Below are 27212 nucleotides of genomic sequence, written 5' to 3'. Positions count from 1 at the left end.
CAGGAAATTTTTCTGACCCACTCTGCTCCATCAAAGGCTGTCTTCCTATTTTCCTGCCTTTATTAAGCTCCTGCATTAAAGAAGAAATGTGGCTCTGTTGGAAGCAAAGGAGTCACTTCTTAAAAGCACTCTTAGTCGTCTGAATAACACCCACCTCAGCCACATTTGCTTTTGTGCTCAGAGTTGCTGTCATTAAGCCAGCCAAAAGAAAACTCATTTCCATCTCTCTTATTGCCTTTCATATGACTTTCATCAAATCCAGCAGTCGAGATTTCTTTGTCAACAAGGAGCTAAAACGCCCGAGCACTGACAGAAAAATTATTCAGTCATTACACGAGCCAAGCTGAGACATGCCAGGAGAAGAAAAGCCCATGAAATGGTATTATCTGCTTCAAAATGACTGTTTTATTGGTTTCACAATTAATTTTCCTGCCTGTTTATTTTTCGAGTCGTGTGTTTTTAAATTGCTTTGCTTTTCATATTTGACCTGTCTTGTCATCGTCCTGTCGCCCTTTTGTGGAGCACTCTGAAGTCTCCCAACTCTGATTGAGAAATAATAAAACAACATTAAAGTGATGAATAAAAGATTGTAATAAGGAGGCATCCCATACCAGATGAGAGACCTCACCAAGGACGTGTCCAGGGGGCTCGCTGTGATGTGAAGGAGCTGTGGCTCTGCTCTTCAGCCTCTCTGGAGCTGCGTCCGCTCTGAAAGCGACATGGTGACCAGATGGCGACATTCTGCGTCTTCATGCTAGTCACAAAAAATAGTTGGGACCAGAGACAAACTTTTCTCAACTCCCAGAGAAGAGACTGAAGCAACTACCAATGTAAAGAATAACATATTTGCCACACTAACATGCGTCTCAGATCATCAAACACATTTTAATATTAGACAAATGTAACCTGAATAATAAGTTCAGTTTTTAAAGTGAAGCAGGCTAAAAGACTTCAAAGCAGCACGATCTAAAGGAAGAGCTGCGAAACAAACAGTCTGAAAGGTTACAGAGACGTGTAAGGCTGTGAGACTGCAGTGAGAGCCACACATGGAGGAAACCTGGAACAGTGCTGAAGATTCCCGGGAGCGACTGAGCGGTCTACCAAAATTACTCCAAGAGTCCATCGACAACTCATTCATGAGGTCAAAGAAGAATGCAGAACAACACCTAAAGACCTGCAGGCCTCACTCAGCTCAGTTAAGGTCAGAGGTCATGATTCAACCATAAGAAAGAGGCGGGGCAAAAATGACCTCCATGAGAGAGTCCCAGGAGAACACAAATGCTGGTCTCACATCTGCCAACAAACATCTGGATAATACTCAGAGACAGAAGCAGAACTTTCTGGAAGGTCTTCCATCAAACATGATGGAATATCACAGCAGTCAAACATGGCGTTGGCGCGATGGTCTGGGACTCATTTCCTCATGAGCCATCGTGCAAAATCTTATGTGGGATGAAAGAACTCGGCTAGTTGATCCAAAGTCATGAAGCTGAAACTTTAAAAAGACTGGACTCACATCAGTCTGGGTGTTTCTATCAGCAGTCTACGAAGACATGGGGAACAAAAGGATCTGAGTGCAAAGTGATTAGTGAGAATCATACCTGCAGGAACACCATTAAACTCCTTTATACAAGAAAGACTTTGAAGGTAAGCTCCTACCCTGTGCTTCCATTCTGCCTATTTCACTGTACAGTGGCCATTATCTCTGTGATTGCTTAATGTTAGTTGAGCAGTATGAACAGAGTACTCGGTAATTACCAGCAGAGAACGTCTCGTCTCTAATTTCCCTGCTCCATTTGATTCATTAAAGTCTTGCAGTTATGTTTTGTAAGGAGAACATGAAGAGTTTAACTCTGAGAGCGAAAAAAAGCAGGCAGGGTGAGTGTTAGACAAGAATTTCACAATAAAAGCACAGCTTTAACCCTTGAACAGCTTTTACAGCTTCTCAGAACAATTCAGCACATTTCACCTCAGCCAGCATATTTTTCCTGAATCCCTAATTACAGCCTTTCATCAAACATGAAGAATCAGCGTTTCTGACTGAAACAAGGCTCATTGTTCTTTGTTGCCGCTTTGCAGAAAAGAGTTTAGACGTCGACATGTCGGTTCTGATCCTCGCAGCTCGCAGACAATATCACCGGGCGGTATTTTGGCAGCTTTTCCTTTTCCAGGCGTGACGGGTTTTGTCCAAACCTGCAAGGCCATGGGAGCTGACTGCCTAACACAATGAAAGAAGAAAGTAATTTAACAAGTGGTCCCTTGATCTCTTCTCAGTCTGCTTCCTCGTGTTTCTATTTGTTCATATCCAAACTGATCCCTCCTGTTGCTGTTTTCTTTGGCTGCCTCATTTTAATCTTTCTGCATCTCCTCTCTCTGATCCATTGTACACTGCAGCTGTACCACAATTACCTCAACAGAAAAGGAAAAATCCACATAGAAACTCACAGCTTTATGCTTCTTAATCCATTTCTGATATTTCCGTAGAAACAATTGGACATAATTCTGTAAGCATCTGTTTTAAAGGTATTAAAAAAAGGTACAGCTAGTTGTTATATCGGGTACGCTCTTTTAAAAAACACTGCGTCCTTGATACCGTGACTGATATTGTAGACTTTACAATCAGCTCTCAGCCTGACATGAACAAACTCACTGCCAAAGGAGAAAAAAACAGATAGTTGTTTTGAACAGGATCGTCAGTTCTCCCTGCTCATATTCAGAACACACATATTTCATTTTTAGGATCTCTGTGGTGCTGATGACCCAGTTTGATCCAAGCTTTGGCCGTGGGACAGATGGCCTCTCTGTGCTGACAGCTGGTTTATGAGTATGAGCGTTTGCATTGATATACCAAGTCTGATTTTCACCAAATGTGTAAAAATCATGGTGAAAATCCCCACCACCAACCTGTGGGCTGCACGGTGTGCTCATTTAGGTTTTATACTTCCTGTGTTCGTGAGGCCATCAGAGTCCCAGCCACGTAAATTTGGTCAATGGACAGTGAGCGAGAACGTCTTTTTACATTTACATTACAATGCACCGATGATCTGCCCAGGCAGTGGACTTCAAAGAGTCTCTAGCTGTTTGTGTCCATCCAAAGAATAATCCATACTTGTTAATTTATAAAAAGAGGATTCACCCCCCCCCCCCCCCCCCCCCCCCGGGTCGCTACTAAAAAAGAAGCCTACATGTTGGACTTGGTTTCACTTTCATCTGAAGAAGCTCCCAGTTGTTGATGATCAGTATGTTTCAAAAAAATGACACCAATAACTATCAACTATAGTTTCAGGACTTATCTGAAATCCAAGGTAGGACTTGAATCAGTTCTTCAGGCAATTCCCATAATCCGTTCTCATGGCTGGCCGCACAATTTCACCATCATTCAGGTTCTTATTTGGCCTGGGCTTGCCGTCACTGGTTCCTCCAGGATCCTTTGTAGCAGTTGAAAAAACAGTCTACACAAACAGTGCAGGACAATGAATTTCTATTCTATACTGGGTTCTTAACATGAGCCCATTAACTTCTTTTCCTCCAAAATGGATCTTAACAAATATTATACATCATGTATAACCAAATACTTAAGAGTGTACTTTGATTACCAATGTATTAATAACAAATATTTCTCTTAGCTTTTCCAAGTTGCCACAGTTACAGTAACTTGTTTTTAGCTGTAACAAATTATTTTATCACAATTATGTCAAAATAAAGAATATAAGCAACTTAAACAGTAACAATCACTGTTTACAATGAAAGTGACGTTTATCATTCTTATCTCTTAATTACTTAATTTACAGTACAAATACTTTTAAACCTGAGATGCGCTGTTTCTATTAAGACTGAAACATTTTAATATAAACACAGCAAGTACTTGTATTTGAATGATATGGCTTGTGGTGTGGTTGGCTAACCGCACATAGCAGCTAGCATCACACCTAGCATCGGCAGTAACATATGTAGCTTAGAACACTCAACACTTACACCACACCGTAAGGAACAACAAGATAATGTGTGCCCTGGCTCATGTGTGCCCAGCCCAGTTTTACTCTTTAAGTGTGTGTGTGTGGGTGTGTGGGTGTGTGTGTATGTATCCATGAACGTTTATGTTAATGAGAGTGTGGGGAGTGAGTTGGAGGGCGGGGTGGGCTGCTTTTAACCATGTAAAGCACTTTGTGCTACATCTTTATATGAAAAGTGCTTTATAAATAAAGATTGATTGATTGAAGTACAACAACACACTACATTCTCATAGCTCCCGATTGTTTTGTTTTTTTAATTGTTTCTGAGCTAAATCGGCTAGTAAAAGACATTATCTAAACTTAACAGTTAGCTAACGAAAACATGTGACTGACCGGGATTTTCCAACACAATGGCTGAATAGATGTTATTCCCTTTGTGGCCAGAGTTCATGGCCTAATAAATTAGCAGCTTATTAGCATTGCTATGTAAAAACTATTTGGTCTCATTAACTGGTTTGCAGGACTGCATGTCGAGATACTTTGTGCCGTGCTCTGACTGTGTTGCCCTTAAGGCATTTCTCTGAATAAATAGGTTCATAAGTTTGAAATAAATAATTCTAAAAAGATTTGCCATTAAAAAATTTATATGTGTTGTTAAAATGAATAATTCATGCTTTACATACATTTTAGTTAAAAGGAAAATATCACTAAAATGTATTTCCTGTTCTGGCGGGGCACTTCCGGTTCCGGTCAAGCACTTCCGGTTTTGGTCAAGCACTCGGTTTTGCTGAGAAATTGGTCGTGTCCAAATTCATGGGCTGCATCCTCCTGAGGCCGCATTTGTAGACCGATTACGTCACAGCGACGCGCCGAAGGCTGTCCAAATTCGTAGACTCCTCCGAATGTAGCCGACAAATGCGTCCTCCTTTTCCCTGAATTTGAAGGATGGGTCGGGTGTGTCCTTCGTGGCCTACCATATCCCAGAATTCATAGCGCGGCCCAGCCAAACTCCAGTTTCCAACAATGACGGCCGCTACTAAGCTTTAAAATTACTCATACTAATTTTTCTGGGTCACAAAATAAACTTTTAACATATTTTCAGGCGAGAAAGTAGCTGTGTAAACATCAAATATCTGCTCGGTTTATCAAGATATCGCATATTTGCAAAAGTGCTTCGATGTTTTCGGAGGCGTCTGCTACCCACCAGCTCGATAGCTAGCCGGGAGCTCGAGGGTTACTGATGCGGCCGAGAACGGCACAACTCCCGGCACATCATTTTCAGATCACCGCAGACTTTCGCTGCTCGGGTTAAACGTAATATATATAAGTCACTTAGACAACCTAAAAATGTTATTGTTGGGCTTTTTTCACTGTTTTGTTTGTTCATGATTAAATCGGTTTGGCTGAGATTAAAGTTATTAGATTAGATTAGATAAAATAAAACTTTATTAATTCCCCGGGTGGGTTCCTCCTTGGTTTTTACACAGCTGACTAAACGTCAAACAGAAAACTGATTAAACAGAAGTATGAGACAGTCGAGAATTTACGCCAGTGTCCCGTTATATTTTAGATAGCAAAGAGCAGACGGCTGAGTTTATTAAACTCCACCGAGACAGCGGTGACCCTAATCAGAAGGCTAGACCGTCCAATTTCACGGCCGTTTACTTCCGGCCTACCCGACCTTCTGAGGACCTGGCCCACGTAGACCGCGAAGGCCGGGTCCTCAGGAGGATGCAGCCCATGAATTTGGACACGACCACAGGCTCCTCATGCTAAAGGCAGTATGGAGATGTAATCAAATGCCATCAAATGCCATGAAAAAAAATCCTCTCCAGTGGTCACGCTGAGGTGGCCCCCCCACTGGAAAAGGGAGAAGAGTGTTGGTATCTTCCAACATTTGGAGTCTACCACCCACAAAAACCCAATCAGATCAGGGTTGTCTTCGATTCTAGCGCCCAGTACTTGGGTGTCTTACTTAACAATGTCCTCCTTACTGGCCTTATTTAAACAACACACTTGTCGGAGTTCTTCTCCGCTTCCGGACAGAAAGTGTTGCAATCATGGCAGATATACAGCAAATGTTTCACTGTTTTATGGTACGCGAAGACCACCGCAACTTCCTCCGTTTTCTGTGGCATAGGGACAACGACCTAAACAAAGAAGTTGTTGAGTACCGGATGAAAGTCCACGTGTTTGGCAACTCAACATCCCCCACTGTTGCCATTTATGGACTACGCAAGGCCATCAGAGCAGGTTCGAAAGACTATGGTGCAGATACAGTAAAGTTCGTGGAGAGGCACTTTTACGTAGATGACGGCTTGATCTCTGTCCCCTCTCCTGCTGAGGCTATAGACTTGCTTCAAAGAACACAAGCCTCACTCGCTGAATCCAACCTATGCCTGCATAAGTTCGTTTCCAACTCTCAGGAAGTTATGCAGGCCTTCTGCCCAGAAGATTGTGCTCCTGTCATTAAAAACTTAGATTTAAGTGGTGAAGAGACACAATCCCAGCGAAGCCTTGGACTCATTTGGGAAATAACAAGAGACACATTTACTTACTCAGTGGCCACCTCAAGCAAGCCATTCACTCGCCGTGGCGTATTGTCCTCTGTCAATAGCGTCTTCGATCCCCTGGGCCTATTGGCACCCGTTACAATCCAAGGAAGGGCCCTACTCAGAGAGCTTACTTCAGAATGTTCAGATTGGGACGTACCCCTTCCAGAGGACAAACAAAGCAGATGGGAAATGTGGAGAAATTCCCTTCAGGATTTAAGAGAACTACATGTTCCCAGAACCTACACATCCACCTCACTAAGTCGAGCAAAGCGAAAGGAACTGTGTTTATTCTCAGATGCATCTACTAAGGCCATAGGAGCTGTAGCCTACTTAAAGGCAGTTCACACAGATGGGAAGGTCGAGGTTGGGTTCATAATGGGCAAAGCAAAACTAGCCCCCCTGTCAGAACCTACAATACCAAGACTTGAACTATGTGCAGCCATCTTGGCAGCAGAAATGGCTGACCTCATTCAAGATGAGTTGGACTTAGACTTTGATGCAGTGCACTTCTATATGGACAGTAAGGTAGTGCTTGGCTACATCTGTAATGAGTCAAAAAGGTTTTACACATACGTTCACAACAGAGTACAGCGCATTCGCCAGTCATCAAAGCCAGAACAGTGGCATTATGTGCGCACAGAGGAAAATCCAGCAGACCATGCGTCTAGGTCACTGTCGGCATTCCAACTAAAAAAGTCCACCTGGTTCACCGGACCACCCTTCATCCACCGTCCTGCCGCAGAGACAACACAACTGAGTGGAATGTTTGACCTGATTGAACCAGATAAGGACTCAGAAATTAGACCAGAAGTAAAAACCTACGTCATTCACCTCCAAGTACTCATCTGTAAGCGTTTTGAGCACTTTTCTACCTTTCAGTCTCTAGTCAGAGCCATAGCAAATCTTATCCACATTGCAAAGTCCTTCAATGGGACTAATCCAAACAAAAAATGCAAAGGCTGGCACAAATGTCATCTGCCTCAAACTCCAGAGGAGATTGCTCAAGCAAAAACTGTCATCTTCAAAGAGACACAGAAGGCATACTTTGAGAAGGAACTTTCTGCCCTTGATGCTGGGAAGTCAATCTCAAAACAGAGCCCCCTCAAGAAGCTCAGCCCAATGTTACAGGACAGTCTCATTTCTGTTGGAGGCCGACTCAAACATGCAGAAATTGAGAGTGTTGAAAAAAGCCCAGTAATTCTTCCAAAAAACAGTCACATCTCCCTTCTGCTCACTCGCCATTACCACGAGCTAACAAGGCATCAAGGTCGGAGCAATCAGAGCTGCTGGGCTGTGGCTTTTAGGCAGCAAAAAACTAGTCAATTCAGTAATCCACAAATGTTTAACCTGCCGCAAACTACGTGGAAAACAAGAACAACAACTCATGGCGGACCTACCACCTGAACGCCTAAAAACGTGTCCTCCTTTCACCTACGTCGGCCTTGATGTCTTCGGACCGTGGTCCATAACAACCAGGCGTACCAGGGGCGGAGTAGCTGAAAGTAAGCGGTGGGCCATCATGTTTACCTGCATGAGTTCGAGAGCTGTGCATATTGAGGTAATCGAATCTCTGGACACATCCAGCTGCATAAACGCCCTCCGCCGCTTCTTCGCTCTGAGAGGCCCCGCCAAACAGCTGCTATCTGACCGTGGCACAAATTTTATTAGCACTTCAAAGGAACTTGGAATGGATAAATCACTCCAACAGTACCTAACTATCCAAGGCTGCAGTTGGGAGTTTAATCCACCACATGCATCCCACATGGGAGGCTCTTGGGAGCGCATGATCGGAGTCGCCCGCAGAATCCTGGACTCCATGCTACTACAAAATAAGGTTCAACTGACTCACGACGTGTTATGCACACTCATGGCTGAGGTTACAGCCATAATAAATGCAAGGCCGCTCGTCCCAGTGTCCTCTGATCCAGAGAACCCTTTCGTCCTATCCCCTTCAATGCTCCTTACGCAGAAATCTTACCTCCTATCCCCACCTGGAGACTTTTCGGATAAAGACCTCTACAACAAAAAATGGAGACGGGTCCAAGTCCTTTCCAACCAGTTCTGGACACGCTGGAGGCGAGAGTATCTACCCACATTGCAGCAAAGGCAGAAATGGACCGGATCGCGCAGAAACCTCCAAGTTGGCGACCTGGTTCTGCTCAAGGACAAGCAGGTTGCACGAAACAGCTGGCCCATGGCCAGGGTCACTGCCACATTCCCAAGCAAGGACGACCGAGTAAGGAAAATTGAAGTAAAGACATGCAATCAAGGGTGCATAAAGACATTTATGCGACCAGTTACAGAAGTTATCCTCCTCATGCCAAAGAACTGAATGCATAATGTTTGTTTAGCATAGTGGCCTCCCGAGGCCAGGCAGGGAGTGTGTTGCCCTTAAGGCATTTCTCTGAATAAATAGGTTCATAAGTTTGAAATAAATAATTCTAAAAAGATTTGCCATTAAAAAATTAATATGTGTTGTTAAAATTAATAATTCATGCTTTACATACGTTTAAGTTAAAAGGAAAATATCACTAAAATGTATTTCCTGTTCTGGCGGGGCACTTCCGGTTCCGGTCAAGCACTTCCGGTTTTGGTCAAGCACTCGGTTTTGCTGAGAAACAGGCTCCTCATGCTAAAGGCAGTATGGAGATGTAATCAAATGCCATCTACTCCGAATTATCAGGCTGGAACGCCGTAACTTACTTTATATGATAGTTCATACAGATAGCTTTGGATATTAATGTATATTTTGTTAACATGAATGTTTTAGTAAGAGTAATGCACTTTATTGATGTAAACATGCTTCTGCCTGTTGAGATGGAGTTTATTTTCTGTCATTTCAGTTTTCACCACATGTTCATGGAGACAATTAAACAAGCTGCAACTAAACTCCAGGGTCTTCATTTGTGGTTTAACTCGGTGTCACCAACATCCTCGTTGAAAACACTACACCGACACACACTTGACGGCCATTAGAGGGAGGATCTCACAGGTAGAGACAGACAATGCTTCCCTTGCACGAGATGCAAGGTCAGTGTAGCTGCCTCAAAGCACCCCCATGTGACAATAATAGGCAATAGCCCTCGATGACAAAAGGGGATTTATTAGCCCTGTATTTCGCATGGGTTACATATTAAAGCTATAAATCATCTTTCTTTCCAGCTGCCTTCAAATATACAGAAAGTCGAGCTAATATAAATTAAGAAAACCCAGATTAGTCGGTAATAATAAACTAAATGTTATTAAAGTAATAAAAGTAGTCATCCGCCGCTATTAGTGCTTCATTTAGACCTTTGGTGACAGCCTCATATTGTATTGACAGAATTAGTAGATTGGTAGATTTGCACTTTGTGGGTTTGATTATCCTCCTGCTACCTGCTGACGTATCAGCCGTTTCCAGTAGTGGTGTGTGACATTGCATATTTTGGTATCGATCCGATACCAAGTAAATACGGGCCAGTATCGCCGACACCAATACCGATACCGATACTTTTCAATAAATAAGGTGGATGCCTCATTGAATTGCTAAATCGGAATTAATTTTCATGACCTTAAGTGTTTTTTGTGATTTTTCCTTTTGTATTATTAATTACTTAAAACCCAGGACATAATTAGGAGAAATAATTTATTTATAATTAAATAAAAAATGCTTTATTATTGTGGCGGGCCGTGGTCTGCGATGCTGCTGCAGATGAGATGGACTCACAATCATGCCTCACTGGCTTAAAACCTGTGCGCTGCTTGTGCTGTTGTTGTTTTTGGTGTTGATGTGTACATCTGGCAGCAGGAGGGCTGCAGCCGTTGAATGTAGGCTACTGTTACAGCAACCAAGTTGTCGTGCCAAACTAGGTATCCCCGACAGAATTTGTTTCCCCTGCGTCGGGAGCACACGCTGGACTGTCCAAATCACGGACAAACAGTATCCCACATTGTTGATTTTTAGTTCACAAACACTTCTTATAATGACTAACTACTCCTGACATTTTTGAGATGTTAGCTCTTTATACAACGAAGTTATAGCGGGATAATATCAGGTTGATCCTGCCACAATTTGTTCCCCCTGTGTAAATCACTGACAAACAGTATACCACATTGCTGACAGTGTTGGGAAGGTTACTTTTAAAATGTATTCCGTTACAGAATACAGAATACATGCCCCAAAATGTATTCTGTAACGTATTCCGTTACGTTACTCAATGAGAGTAACGTATTCTGAATACTTTGGATTACTTAATATATTATCGTGCTTTTTACAACAACGTGAATGTACTATTGCTGTGTGATTTATTACTATTACTGAAGGTCCGCGACTCCGAACTGTAGTAAAGGGACCTCTGACTAATACGGCGGGGTCCCTGTCGGCTCATAGCCGAAAAATAGCTTTACTTTGTTGTGTGGGTCAATTTTTCTTGCGAGAGACAGAGAGAGGCGTTGAAAGACTGCTCCAACGGAACTTATTGTTTTCGGAGGAAAACACGAACACGGTGTACAGTCGAGTCTTAATAGCTTACTTACAACTGGGCTCGTCAGGCACTCTTCTTGGCTGCAGTGGTTATTATTATATTTACATGCTTCCATCTCCCGTTTTTCCTCGACGACAACTCGTACCTTTCCACTCTCCTTTTTCTCCCTCCTCGCGCTCACAGACACATAACGTGTATGGCAGTGCATTCTCCCTGCAGCACGGACTACACTGGCCATGATGCTACATTCTTTAGAGCTATGCTTGTAGCATTCTGCCTGTTAGCTTAGCACAACAACGAAAAGGCGCTCTCTCACTGTAACAGGGCAGCCCCTAGCGGCTGGAAACACAGTGAGACAGACCAAGGCAAGTGTAGTGGAACAAAGTATTTATTTGCTATATGGCTCTCCTTAAAACAATTAACTTGTCGAGCTTCTTCACAGCACAAAAATCCCCTAATGACAACTGGCAGCCTTAAATATGTTCAGCTGTCACAGACTTAACCATTATTCCACTCTCAGGTAAATTCTTAAATCCCAACCTTCCACCACAGTATACAATATATCAATAAGAATAAATAAATACATAAATACATCTTCACATTTACATATTAATAAATATTTCACACTTTAATGTTACACAAAACCCAATATTATAAAAACCCAGAAACCCAAGCACAAAAAGATTCACCACACTCTTTACCCATGGTCTCTCCCTGAACCTTTAAATGGTGTCTGGACCCCCGGGGAAACATTTGCCCAAACACCTTGAAGAGGACACAGGCAAGAAAGGTGAGTAATCATTAACTTACAAACACTTATTTGCACCACTTTTATCCCTAGATTTCACACACACACTTGCCTTAGTTTTCCTTATTGGTAAACCTTAATCACAATCTCAATCACCATTCTTCTCTCCTGACAGACAACCACCACATTCCTTGATGAGGAGCAGCTGTGCAGGATCTGAAACAAGGCCACCAACTGATTTTAAAATTCCCAATAAATAGTCAATAAATATTTAAACTTCTTGTGTGCAAATCCATGCTTAAAGTGCAATCCTACATAAAGTGCTTGATAAGGTGCTTTTAATAAAGTGAAAGGTGTGCTCTAAAGTGCTATACAGACAATACAATATAAATAAATGCAGTAAGGGAGTCCTCTTCCTTACACTCACCCAGGAAACACACAGTCGCAGAAAGAGAGAGAGAGCGTCGCCCTGTAACCATGGCAACCGTAACGCTGCCGCCTGGAACGACAGAACGTAGCTGTCAAACAAAACCCAAACAGTCCTGACCCGCGACAAAATGAAAAAGGAAAGTACCGCAGTGTAATCCATTTATTTCAACAAAGTAACTGTATTCTGAATACCACCTTTTTAAACGGTAACTGTAACGGAATACAGTTACTCATATTTTGTATTCTAAATACGTAACGGCGGTACATGTATTCCGTTACTCCCCAACACTGATTGCTGATTTTTAGTTCACAAACACTTCTTATTATGACGCATTACTGCTGAAACTTTGGAGGATTTAGCTCTTTATATAGTAAAGTTACAGGAGAATAAAAATAGTTATCAGCTAAAATGTTAATGGTTTGTTAAAATAATCCCATCTGATACCCCGTGAGCAATGAATATATAATTTTCTGTTGTAACCCTCAAACTGAATGGTAATGTAACGATACAAATTTTTCACTTTTTCACAAAATGAAAACATCAGTACTTCCTGCGTGCTCCCAGCACAGGGGAAACAAATTCTGTACCTACTTTGGCACGACACCGGGCCGATTCCAGTCTGAACGTCTCCTGCGTTGGGCGACACTTTCTTCTTTTTAATGTGACATTAACTGTGTCAGGGCTTTTTCACAGCGAGTAATGCTGTGGATGTTCTCTCAGCTGAAATTCACTTTCAGTGTCTTCATTCCGGCATGCCGTTTGTCTCTGCCCATTGGCGACTGTTGGGTCTGTGTTTCCACAAGCCCCGCTAGTTCTAGAGACTTATTCATCATGAAGAAAACAAGACAGTCGATCGATCAATCACTTGCGCAAGGGAGGCTTGTGTCCACCACGAAAATGACCCCGACTCTGACCTCCTCCTGCTGCCTTTTTATTGAGAGACAGTTCACACAAAACACGTCATAGCAAAGCAACGCCCACTTGGTTCTAAGACAAGGCATTGTATGTATATGTGTGAACTTCTGTAAGAATGTGTGTGTGTGTGTCAGACCTCCTGCTGACCAAAGGGTCGTAAACGCAGGAAGCTTACATCAAAAAGAAGCAGATCTTCCAAATAGGATGTATCTGCAATAAAACATTACAGCCCCCCAACCAGAACCTCGAGAATCTGGGGGGGAAGGACAGTGGAATCCCTTTCATCAGAGTTGGCAAGCATAGAAATGACAACATTTAACAATTCACCCTAACAGCGACCTTCAACATTAACCTTTACTGCTAATGTGTTAGCCTAACCAACTGTGGCTAGCTACCAGGTACTAATGCAGTTAGAAGCACCATTAAAGCAACTAATTTTATTAATTGCTTTTTTTGTTGATTTTTGTTGACTAATGTTGATATTTTGGGGTGTGTGTAAAGAACCAAAATTCCTTTTTTAACTGTAAAATCAACATTAGGAAAAGCGGGTGGAGGGAGGTTTGGAGTCTTCTCTCACCCCCATTCTCTGCGACCTGCTGGAGCAGGGGGGCTAGGAGGAGGAGTTGGCCGTCCGACTGCGGTCTGGAGTGTGGAGCCTTCCTGCTGCTGCGGAGTCGGGGCGGTCTGCCTCCCCCCACCGCAGGGAAAAGGGAAACACCACCTGGGTCTGGGTGCAGTTCCCCCCTCCAGGGGCGGGGGCACCTAGACCCGGTTTGTAGAGTACGCTTAGGGAGTGTGATCGTGTGTACAACGTCTCTTTATGTCTGTCTCCACGTTGGTTGAGTGTGGAGTAAGTGCATATGAGAGCATGAGGGTGGGAATGGATGTTTGTATCTGTGTGTGCCTGTATTTCTGTGTCTATATGTCAGGTTGGGTGTCAGGCGCCACCTCTCTGGGGACATCTCAGGCCCTCCAAGGTTTGGAGGCCTATCTCCCCCTACCACCACTTCCCCTGCCAGTGGTGGACTCCCTCAGACATCGGTGCGTTGGTGGTTCTTTGTGTCCGGGGATGGGCGTCCAGGTACACACCGGCTCACTCCTTGGCGGCCGCTTATCGGGGCCTGGAGCCTGGGGCTCGCTCGGGCCACTTCGGAGGTGGGGTGCCCCCGGCCTCTCGGCCTGGGGCTCGGTCACTCAGGCGCAGCAGGCTGCCGGCGGAGCTCACGGGCGCGTCACTGCAACTCCCCCTGGCTTCTGCTCCGCGGCTGCTGAGTGAGCCCTCATCTGGGACTCTCCTCAGCTCTTTCTGGGACAGTGGCGCAGCTGCCCCTCTGTTGGTCTTCCTTGGTCTCTTGTGTTCTGGGGGCCTCTGGATGTCTGGAGTTTTGATCTCCTCCACACCTGCTTCATGCCCTGGAGGACGGGGCTGTGGCCCCCCCACACCCTCTAGCAGATTATTACATGAAGGAACCTTTTAAAAAACAAAAAACAAGTGCGTCCATGCTCACAGGTGTACACACGGGTGATCACACCCACAAACTACACCCTTTTTGGCTCCTACCTCAAAGCACACTGTGTTCTGTTGATCTTATGTGCTGCACAATAATGTTTAATATTTAGTATTTACTGTCATATTCCCATATATCATTGTGATGTTGTTTATTCTATTACTCTTGTTCTCTTCTGCTTGCTTTCTTTTTTCTTTCTCAGCAGGTGACCCAGGTGATTGATATATGCATTTTTTTTTCTCTGCCCGTTCTGTTGGTTTTTGTCTTTTGCCCTTCTCCCCCGTCCCTCTTCTCAGCTGTTTCTCTTTCCCTCTTTCTTTCTCCCCTTCTTTCCCCCAGTCAAGTCTGTCCCGTATTCAGTAAGTGAAAATAAAATAAACAATAAAAGGTGAATCAAATGGACCATTACGGCAAGGCTGGGATGGTCAGTTTGGTAAAGTAAATCCGTTGGGCATCTTTCTTTGCCTTTAGACAACAATTCTGAGGGCAAAAGAGCCAAACGGGACAGGCAAAAAAGACAAAAAAAAAAAAAAAAAAAAAAAAGGAAAAGCCTCCATGCTGCGGTTTGAGACCCTGCTAGTAAAGAATGTTCTGATGTCTGTGATGTTTTCAGCAGCTCCCACTATGTTCTGTCTGGAAATAAAAGGCAGCAAAAACCAATTTCAGTCCTCTGTGTCGTATGTTTACGGCAGGTTTTTGTTTGCTGAAAGTGGAAGATGTGTCTCGCCTTTTCTGTTTCACCAAATGAGCGCAACAGTCATCCTCTGGAGGAGAGCTTTAGAGATATGAGAAATGTCAAAGGGAGGAAGAGGGGTTTTTGATGGTTCCTCGTAACAATAGAGCCATTGTTAAGTCCCAAAAAGTCATATTTGTACAAAACTATGAAAGCAAACTATTACAGCTACATATTACATTCATTCTCTGTTCAACACATTCACACACTTCATCTGCCCCCTCATTTTAGACCTTTTCTTATTGTTCTCCTCCTTTAAAGGTACACACACACTCTCACTTTGGGCTGTAATTAGAGGATCACGCTCTCATTTAGCAATTCCTCCTCTCTCCTCTCTCTGTATCAAAGCTTTTTGTCTCCAACTCTGTGAAAATCAGACGAACCCGGACGGAAGAAAGCATCCACTCGCTACATGTAGGCGTTACACTGATTGGCTCAAATCAACGATTTGCATTGAAATGTATCTTTCATCTTTAATTACACTGTATTTCAGTGCTTGTTATGCATGCATTGTGGGATTGGTCTCTTTTCTGCAAACCTCGCCAGGCAGAGGTTTTTATTTTATACTATACTATCAGGCTGGTGATGCATTCAGGTGACTAAATCACAGCATGAGTCAGTACAGTACTGGAAAAGCTCAGAATGGAAATAAATTACGAGTACTTTGGTTCGAATGTCAGTATCTAGACACTTTGTGATGATCGGCCTTTTACTGTTGAGTTTTATCACAGGCCAAATATTCAAGGTGACAGAAATGAAGAGCTGACAGACTATTTCACTGACTTATTTCTTTATTTCCTGGCACAGAATAAATAAAACTGGTGGGACAATAATAACGTATTATCATCACATCCTCCACAACAACACAACTCAGAATAAACATGTACAAATTTAGAAGTATGGAGAAATATACAGCAGACAAAAGTTTGGAGGATTTATGAAATGTGGAGCTCAAGAAGCGTTTCTTGTTAAAGCACTGATTAGCGCTCGAAACAGGAAACAGTCGTAGAGCGTTTTCCAGTAAAGACCAATCAGCTCATTCACTTTGTCCAAGGAGCATGTCAGCAGTCACCGCTCTTCCACCGAATCCCTCGATCCAGCCGAGAGAGGATCTGATAAGTGATCCCAGCCAGGACGAGGCTATCTCTCTCTCACTGCCTATCCTGGATAATCGGCTTTTCGGACGCTTTACAGCATGAACATCACATTCGATCTGGTCTGACCTGAAACCAATGGCTGAGACCTTTAGACTAATCAGGAAAGTGTTTGCTGAGGTCAAAGGGAAGAGATTTTCCACATACCTTCATAAACCTGCTGAGTCAGCACACTGGTTTTTCCGTGTTGATTTCACTGTTACTGCCCATGGTTCAAGGAGAGCAGGAGACACTTAAACCCACAAATACAGTCAAAACGTCAGAACTTTATCCCAGTCTAAACTCTGTCGAACTTCTTCAGTCATTCCATAAAACAAAACGTTTTGCTGTAATTTGTTTTGTTCTGAGTAAAATTAAATTTTGAACATGTTCTAATTCTGTTTGTTGCAACTTTAAATGGTTTAACTTGTTTTAACTGGTCTTCTTGCCGTTGCTCTTTGATTAGAAATGTCTGTGATGGTCTTCATGCAGGTTCCAGATGTGCTCTGAAAGCTGATGGATCGAGACAATAAGAACTTCATCTCAGTCATTCATCTCAGTTTGAACTGAACGCTTCGTTTTCCTTTCTGATTAATTTCCAATGACAACAGTCTGAATGAGCAACTACATACCTGTCTACCTCCCTTCATACAAATCCCTCCATCTTAACATTAATCTGCCACAGTATTGTATTATGTACTCAGGGAGGAGCTTTACTTAAAATGATGGCTTATCCAGTGCTGCAGTTCTTACGAAACAAGCACTCTCACACTGGCAGCTATTTAATCGCCTGTCAGAGAAACCTAACTTTTCTGTTCTTCAGAAATGGTTTTATTTACCATAAAAGTGAACTTTCACTGGTACTGGGACACTCAGAGTAAGATCTAAGCATTTCAAAGCAAACAGATCCTGGCAAAAATAAAAGCTACACTTAGTGTCAGGGCACTAAAATCTGTTAGCAAGTTAAACCTGTGTGTCTCCTGATTTAACTGGCGTTGATAAAGAAGAAGATCAATACACAAAATGTTTATGAGCTGCCTTTAATGCTTCGTTCAGGCAACAAACCCATAGAGTTCAGCCAAAACCTTCAGTTTTCCTTAAGCTTTTCCAGACACTTCCCGTATCACTGACCCAGAACATGAAATGTTTCATATTAATGGACCTGACTGTCCTAAAATAGCTCAGATTCTTGGAACTCCTCTGGCCCGACGATGACAGCACGGGAAATATCCTGCAACCTGCTGCAGTTTCTTTGGTCGATCTGCAGCATCCATCCTGAGTTTGACAAACACAGCCGCACAATTGGAAGCTTTCTAAGTCACTGACAATCACAGCAAAAGCTCAGATTATTTGTTACCAGACAATCAGCTGGGGCAATCGTGGCTCAAGAGTTGGGAGTTTGCCTTGTAATTGGAAGGTTGCTGGTTCGAGCCCCGGCTTGGACAGTCACGGTCGTTGTTCTCCTTGGACAAGACACTTCACCTGTTGCCACCTACTGGTGGTGGTCAGAGGGCCCAGTGCCGCCAGTGTCCGGCAGCCTCGCCTCTGTCAGTGCGCCCCAGGGTGGCTGTGGCTACAATGTAGCTTGCCATCACCAGTGTGTGGATGACTGGATGTGTAAAGCGCTATGCAAATACAGGCCATTTATCATTTACAGTACCACACCGATGAGGAATACTGGCTCTGCATGGGTGAAATCTCAGACAGGGTGCTGCAAAAAAAAGCTTCTTGTGATTACGCTGACTGCTACGATTATGCCATAGTTTGCGTGGCAGACCATTTGCTCCCTGAAATGTAGTGAAACCTGGTAATGAGCTGTGCTCGACTGCAACCAACAATTTTCAAAAGGAATCACGCTTCTCACTGTTTCACTACCACTCGCCAAGCAGTTTATATTTGCAGACAAGTTGGGGTCGTCAACGCAAACTGCAGGTAACCACAGCAACCTGAGACATGGCACGCTGTGGAGGTCTCCCCCCAACATGACTGCAGAGGGAGCATGCTCTGCACAGCTATACGACAACGAGTCACGAGTACACAGACTGAAGGTTGAACTCAGAGTTGAAGCAACACTGTCGTCATTCTCTGTGCACCTTGGAAGCAGATGAAGAAGAAAGACACATACAGAAAGTGAGCACATGCTTACGTGCACGTTTACTTGATGCTTAAAGTTGGAGCTCTCGCTGGTCTCTATACACATCAGCTGACTTTGAATCATGTCAGCTAGTCCTCCCAGCTGAACTTAGTTCACTCTCATTCTGCTAAAATGACAGAAAACACTGTACAAACCATATTTTCTTGGCTACAGATCTAATAACATGGTTAAAGTTCATTATTTTTCACAATTATCAGATAATTAACATCAGATATTGCTTAATCAACAAAATTATGTGTGGTGGATTTCATGAACAAAGAAGCCTCACATGCAATCACCAGCAGCACGAACACATGAAGAAACCATCCAGCCAGCTTCCCCCTCTCCCCATAAATAACAGTGATAGTAAAAAATTTAATCTGAGAGTCTAAATGTAGATCACCCCCGGCCTTCACCCCTGGGCGGCTCCTGTCAAAGCGACTTCATGGAGAAACAGATAAACTCATTCAGCTTCAGCCGGCCAGCATGAATCACAGCAATAACGCAGCATTATCTGCTATGATTTATGCATCAGGTAACAAGCCCACACAGGAAGTGATGCAGAGCTCCCTTCCCTCCCTCCCTGGAGCTCAGCCCTTTTGTACGGTCTCTTAGCACAGTGACCTCACACCAGCCACGTTATTGGTCAGATGATGTCATTAAAAATGCTCCAACAGCACAAAGACGGTCCAGAGATCCGGTTCAGGGACTCCAATTAGCTGAAGCGCCTGCACACAACCTTGATGAAGGAAAAATGATTGGAGAGTAAAGTTCGATATTTATTGTGAGGATGGAGCAAGTTCATGAAGCTTGAGCTTTATTTAGAAATCTTCTTCATGCAGCAGTCAGGTCATCTTTGATAAAGATGTTCTTCACCTTCACTTAGCAGAAATATTCATTTCACTGTAGCATCAGTATAAAAGCAGAACTGTGCAGTATGAACCATGAATACAATATAAAACAACAGAAAATGGCTAAAGTTAGGGGAGGGCAAAATACAATATCCCACCATCTAACACAGAACATGATGAATATAAAGTTCTTTACCTTTCAAGTAGAGATGGCATGATACCACTTTTTTAATGTCCGATACCGATACCATAAATTTGGATATCTGCCGATACCGATATGAATCCAATATAGTGTGTTTTTTAATAAATAAAAATGTTTTTTTAATATCTTGCTGCTTTTTGTATAAGTTCATACTCAAGTTACAAAAAAACAAACACTAAAGCTATTCTGTTATACCTGTATGCAAAAAATATACTGCACCCAAAATATTTCATAGTTCAGCAACACTGATCAATCTAATAAACTTAAACCTACTCCATCCTCCCTATTCTGGTATTTTAAAGAGTAAGCAACCTAACTAATAGGGTTCTAAAAAAAGGGAACCACCTCATGATGCTTAATCGATGTAATCAACTTTAATTTGATGCAGTGTGGGAAATAAAATGCACAGAACTCAATTATTTTTCAAGAATAATTAAATAGATTCAACATCTTTCTTCAACAGAATTGCAGACTGCACAGATGGAAAAAGTACTATAGCTTACTAGGGTATATTAGACTTAACAGTTACTATATACAGTAACGGACTTCTATACATTTTTCATCAGATTAAAACTTTGGGTGTAAGATTCGGATAATTATTTATTAAAAGCTAGACATTTTAAATGAGAATAAGAAAGAAAAGTATGTCTTTGTGCCCCCTTTTCCCTGTTCATGCCCTATCGGCCCCCCTGGCTAAACTTTGCTAGATCCGCCCCTGCACAGTTACCAGCTGTCAGCTATGTAGAAAAGGATCCTGGTGTAAAAAGTAATATTAAATAAATTCTAACAACAGCTTATCAAGCTTAAACGTGCTGCTGTTGTTCAGCCGCTGGTTTCCTCTTTCTGGCGCGAAGTGGGCAATAAACAAACAAGAGAGACGGACTCACGACAGAAAAGCCAATCAGCTGATCATTGATCAGTTTCATGATTGAAGTAGCAGCAGGAGAGGGAGAGAGAGAGAGAGAGAAGAGGCACTCGCTCCATATATCGGTTCTTAAGCTTAACGTGGGAATGCTTTACAAACATTCAGAGATGGACTTACACACTTGCTTTACTTCCTTCTGAGATCACGTTGTCGGCGATGAAATGCCGGGTTGGTAGCGAAACTCCAAATGCTCAACCAGACCACTGACAGGTCTCACATGCCACAGCCGCTCTATCACGTGACGCATACTGCTCCGAGTGCTAAGGTTATGAGGCGAGTTACCGCGTGTCGCAAGCTTTGTGAGGTGCTTTTTTTGATATTGAACGGATCGGATTACATTTTTTATTTCTCTCCGATATCCGATCCAGTAATTTAGGTCAGTATCGGACCGATACCGATACGTAATATCGGTCCATCTCTACTTTCAAGCATTTCTCAAATACATTACAGGCCTCTCAGTCTCCAATGCCACTGATTCTATGAGTATACTGCACAACAAAGAAAGTTTTGTGAAAATGTGCAGAAAAATAACTTCATTGCTTCTGAAGAAGCTTTTCATGAGGACTCAAGGTTAAAGACAAGTTATTCAACTTCCTCCGTCTTCATCATGAACACTGTGACACCATCAGACTCTGGCACGAAGAGAGGAAAGAGAGCCCAGCCACGGCCCGCTGACACTCAGTCAGTGTGAAACACAGAGCTCACGTGTGGACCTGAGAATCCTGCAAATCCATATCTGAGGTGTGACATTTACACCAAGCACGGAGAAATCTGGCTGGGATTAATGAATCCCGACTCCAACAGCCAACTGTCACACGCCACCTGAAGTGGAGCAGAAGAGAAGCGATCCGATAATCTTTCCACAGAGTCACCTGCACAGACCTGTGAATCTTATTTCCTCTGCACAGAAATTCTTGGAAAAAGACTCTTTGCATCATCGAACTAAACAGCAAGATGGTTTGAGCTTTTAGGGAGGGAACACAACTCAACGCAGTCACGGTAAAAAAGAGCCAAACCTAAAAAAACTGGTTGTGCGAGTGAGTATGGCCTGAGCCACGACCAGCGTGTGTTCTGTGAACTGAGCAGCGGCTGGCTTGCTCGTATCATCCTTGCAAAGATGACAGCACAGATGCTGGCATGCTTTGTGATTCGGCCTTGTTGGAGCTCGTCATGCACATCCTGATTTTTTTAACCAGCAAGTGTCTAAACAGGTTGCTTTGCTTTTCTGTGCTTCCCACTACAGAATAATTTATGTTATACTTTGTTTTTGCTACAGAAGAATATTTATTTTATTAATATTTTACATTTACAATTTTTTTCCTGGGGACCCCATGACACCCTATGTTTGTTTTTAACATAGTTCACGGTGGAGAACAGCTGCTGACATAATGTGGATCCGAAGATCCAGAATTGTCTTACCTGGGGTTGAAAGTCTCGATAAATGCACGGTGTTTCGGCAGGTATATTGGCTTCCGCAAGTGTGACGCTTATTTTGAGTGATCAAAAAAAAAATAAAAAAAATAGAATATAATTTTATATTTCAATATCACAATAATCTTCCAATTTAGAACTACAAGTTAAAAAAGAACTAACATAAATAAAATACACTTCAGCTAATTACTTAAAAAATAATAATTTATTTTCCCAAACCAGCGGAGGACTAAAGGACTAAAGAGCCGCATGCGGCTCCGGAGCCGCAGGTTGCCGACCCCTGTCCTAAACAGTCGATTCAAATGACAGTCAGCATAATTTTTGAGTCATCAACCATTAGAGTATAATTCAAATGTTACTGAACAAAGCTCGAATGAAAACAATGTTTTTCAAAAATAAAATGCCTAAAATGCACTGTTCCAAATTATGAAGCACACAGAGTTTCAAAACATTTTATAGGTTGTAGAGAAATGAAAATGGCCATTTGTTGAATTTGCAGCATTAGTAAAAAACATCTCAACAGGACAAGTTACATATTCACATATTTGATAGCAGTTTCACAATTCTTGCATGAAACGTGAGTTCTTGGAAAGTTTCTGCTTGAATGTCTTTGCAGAAACAGAGCTGCCTTACAGAGCTGCTGTTTGGATGTGAACTGCCTCCCCACCCTCAGAAAAACCTACATACTTTACAGAGGTCATTTTCACACCTTCAGGGACCCTAAAGGGGCCGACCAGCAATGTTCCCTCTAATTTTTCATGCGTGTGAGCGAACACACAAACTCCCTGAGCGGTCCCTTGGACCACTGTGAGCAACAGTAGAGGTGTGCACTGTGGTCACGCCAGCATCGAATCCATCCAAGTTACATGGTTTATTAAAATAATCAAATTACAGCATTTACATTTATGTTAGACTACTTTTAACTAACTGCTTTAGCCCACTTGCAATGAAAATGTAAAAAAAAATCTAGTCATTGACCTGTGTAGTATGTTAACACTATTGGAAGTAAAAGTAACTTGAACTCCAATTTTGAAAACACAACTTTCTTTCTTTTTTAAATAAAGTTCTGACTTGTATTATGAGTATGAGTCTGTGGTCTGGGAGAGAGTCCTGTAACTCTCTGTCTGCAAAATATAGTATATAATTAGGGCTGGGTATCGTCACTGATTTCTAGAATCAATTCGATTCTGACTCACAAGGTCCCGAATCGATTCGATCCATGATTCGATTAAATTCGATTCGATTCGATTTGAATATGGGAAATTTTGACAGTCAGAAATATTATAATTCAGATCAGTACATTTACATATTTTTGTATCTATAAAAAGGAAGCTGACACACGCAAGACTTTATCAAAGGTGTGAGCGTCACAGCAGATGCCTTTGTGTCAAAGTAGCTAAAGATAAAACACAGAAAAACATGGTTTTCCTGGCCTGGGATTTTATACAAATATTCTGCAGTACATCAAAAACGAAAAAAAAACCCCCATTAATCAACATATGAACATTACCTCTGATAGGTTTGTAGGTTGAACCCATCCGCTGGAACGTTGAAGGCAATATAATTACACTGCAAAGCAAGACACAAGTAGGCAAAGTTCTTCATGTTACTCGTGCACGGGAGAAAACCGGACAGAGCGCCGTTCCTTCGCTTGACCCCAGTTGCTCTCGTCCGTTCTCCCGTACCACTGTTCTTTTATTGAGGTTACATGAATATGCATAAGTTCATTAACATATGACGTCTACATACACACAAAGAGTACCTTGCCTGTGTGTGTGTGTGTGTGTGTGTGTGGACTGCTGATCAAAGGGTCAAACATCCGTGGTCAGGAAGAGGGTAGCCTCCCCCTCACCCTAGATAGATAACACGGTGAGGAAGTCCAGCAGTTCATCTAAACAAAGAGCACTTAGACTAAAACAGACGCAACTACGTTAATCCTACCATAAAACAATAAGACACGGTATGACCTCTCATGCTCCCAAAGTGCTGTCTAATACACACAAAGTTTGCAGACTATCAAGGATCAAAACCTCTACCAATCTACAACTAATTACAAAACTCTAAGCATATATAAGTAAATATTTCTAAGCATAAATGACAATCAACAATACAAATCTAACAACCTCTGACGTTACAGCGGTTTTATTAGAGACACGACTGAGCGTTTTGCATTTAGCATAATTTTAAAAAGTTTAAATTTGTTCAGTATTGAATGGCAGAAATTAGGTTTTCTTTTCAGAAGTATGTAAACGGGAAAAAAACAGCGGCCGACAGCGCTGTAAACAACGGTAGACTTGTGCGTAACAAGCAAGCGAATAATGCAGAAAACAGTACAGAGAGAGAGAGAGAGAGAGAGAGAGAGAGCTGTGCATGAACTGTGATTTTATCATGGTGGAAGCAAAACAGTAAAAGTCAGAGGGAATTCATGACGATGTTTATGTGAAGCGTAGTTTTGATCTTCTTTTGCTGCTGGTTCAGTCAGTTTTATTTTATTTTGTTTGGGGAGAGATAAAACTAACAGCTTTAGGCTACGTCCACACGTACGCGTGTATTTTTGAAAACAGAGATTTTCCGTTTTCATTTTAAAAAATAATCCCGTCCACACGTAAAGGCAGAAATGAAGGAAAACGCTGCTAGGAACATGCCAAAGCAGCAGGTGGCGCTATATTCCTAACCATGTAGAAATGTTGGCCAATCAGAAGTGTAGAAGCCTCGGTGGGAAAAAGTAAATAAAGTTGGGGCATAGAAGCAGAACCGAGTCGTATGTGTGGAGGGACAGTAACTGTGTGTGTATATGTAAGCATTTAAACACTGCAGAGAGTACAATTAACAGTAACAGTATTGTAGAAATTCATTTCACCGAAATAATAATGTGGCGCACACTGTGACGTCAAAAAAGGCGCACACCTTTGACGCTGTGTTTTCTCCGTTTTTCTCGTCCACACGTAAATGCAAAAACTGAGTTTTAGAAAATATCCACCCTGGCCGGAGTTTTTAAAAATCTCCGTTTTCAGTGACCAAAAACGCTGTTTCCATGTGGACGAAAGGTGCAAACACATAGAAAAATCTGCGTTTTCAAAAATACCCTGGTACGTGTGGACATAGCCTTAGAATCAGCGCAAAAAGGGCGTAAACACAAAGTGTGGACCCGCCGACAGATCAGAATCAGCGAGCTGTCGGCTTTCAGCCCCAACCGTGTCCATGCCGTCGTGTGAGAAAGGCAACATCTCACTGATTCTGATCCGCAGTCCCGCTGTGTGTTTACGTCTTTGTGCAGAATCCGTGTACCTGCTCGCATTTACTGTCTTAGCTGTTTGGTGGTTGTTGAAATTTTGTGAGATTTCACCTGAGATTATGTCATTTCGGTTTTATCGATTTTAATCGATAAATCGATTATAAAAACCCACCCCTATATATAATGACCAATGCTGGGCAATTAATTATATAGTTACTTCTTCAAAAAAGTAACTCAGTTTGGCAAACAACAAAGTTTTTTGCAGCTATTTTTTTTTTAAATGCAGCCAAGGCAGTTTTTAAATAAACATTTCAAACTGTTTTTAGAACAATCAGCTGTTCTGCATCAAATCTGATGCCACACAAATTATTTGTGCCACTCCAAAAAATAATTTCTGTCCACTATGAGATAAAGGAGAACAACAGCCTGATACCTGCAGGCCTGACAACAGGAGATGTATCACTCCTGTAACACCTGTAACATTCAGCAGTTGCCTCATTGTTCTGACACACAACAAAAACTACACTACACACTAACTACACAAGATTTGCGCTAAACGTCTCAAATCTCTCACATCTCAAAACACCGCCGTCACTCCTAAAACTTCCCCCCGTTTCTTAACAACTAGATGCCATGTTGCCATATCATTTTTTGATTGGTCGACATGGTACTTTTTTGGACGAATAGGACAGGGAGAGGGGGGTGGAATTTTTGCTCACAGGCGGAGAGCGCTTTCGAGCCTTTTTTCTTATGAAACGCCGTCTTTACCGTTTCTTCCCGCAGTAAATGTAAACAACAACAGTATTCAGGAAGAAAACCAAACATTGCATTTTTTTTTTTTTAATCACAACTCTGGTTTTACGTGGCCTATCAACACGATTTAAAAACTGGTATAAAGTCCCCACTTTTTTTTTTTTAATTGTTCCGTCTGTCCTGCTCACATCTCCAATGGTTGTACACGTTGTCATTAATGTGGCTTCACTCCACATCAGCCACGCCGCTTTGCTAGCTAAAACACCGGTGTCGGCACATAAGAATGCTGTCATAGCCTGTCAAACACGTTGATTAGCTGCGTATATACGAATGTGAATCGCATCATTGGCTGGACTATGGGATAAGGTGGCATCGTTCTAATCCCATACAGGAGCAGCCAGTCACTTACTGACTAACACTGTAAAACAGAATTGTTAAAGTATTAACTTTAATTTCAATTCAGGTTAAATTTTTTTTGTGCGCAACACAGATTTTCTGTGCGCAGAGACCGTGCCAGCAGTGCGCAATTGCGCACGCGCGCAGCTTAGAGGGAACATTGGCCACCACCAAACAACTGAGTTATTTTTACACACCGGCCAGCATCTGGCCAATCCAACACCTTTCATTGTTTATACCAATGACTGTATAAAAGATGGATGACGCGACACCGCTTCCTCCCATTGTGCAAAAATGAAGCCAAAATATCCCGCTTGTGGAGGCTGCCATCTTGCAAATTTGGAGCCAGAGTCTGCGCAGTAGTGACTTAAGGTGGAGCGACTGTGTAACGGTCCCGCCCACACACCCGCTGGACGTGACCGCAAACACGCCCCCTACACTTTTTACGTAGCCCGGCTGCTTGAGTTTTTTTGCTGGTTTACGTGACTGATGACTCGTTTAATTAAGGTAAATACAACCAAGTCACTGTTATAAAAAAAAGGCACACAGCTTATCATCTTATAGGCTGTATCCCAATTCAGGGTCTGCAGCCTTAACGGTCCACAAGGGCCGCGTACTCAAAGATCGCTAAGGCCTGAAGTGCGAGACTTCTGAAATGGGATTGTCTAGCCTCCGTTGCACTGCCCAGGTTACCTAGCAACCATGACACTAACAGCTGGAAACATTTCATATAGCATTATTTGACAGAAATGAAGGAGAAAATATTTTGTTCATTTGTTTGTTAGTTTCTACATGAGCTTTGATTTGATAAGTATCTGAGGCTGAGACCACGGGACTGTGGAATCAT

Source organism: Mchenga conophoros, linkage group LG2, assembly GCF_057382185.1.
Source record: "Mchenga conophoros isolate Kocher_MC1m ecotype Shallow Benthic linkage group LG2, M_conophoros_male_GT1.1, whole genome shotgun sequence".
Classification (NCBI taxonomy): Eukaryota; Metazoa; Chordata; class Actinopteri; order Cichliformes; family Cichlidae; genus Mchenga; species Mchenga conophoros.
Note: the sequence above shows the minus strand (reverse complement) of the source record.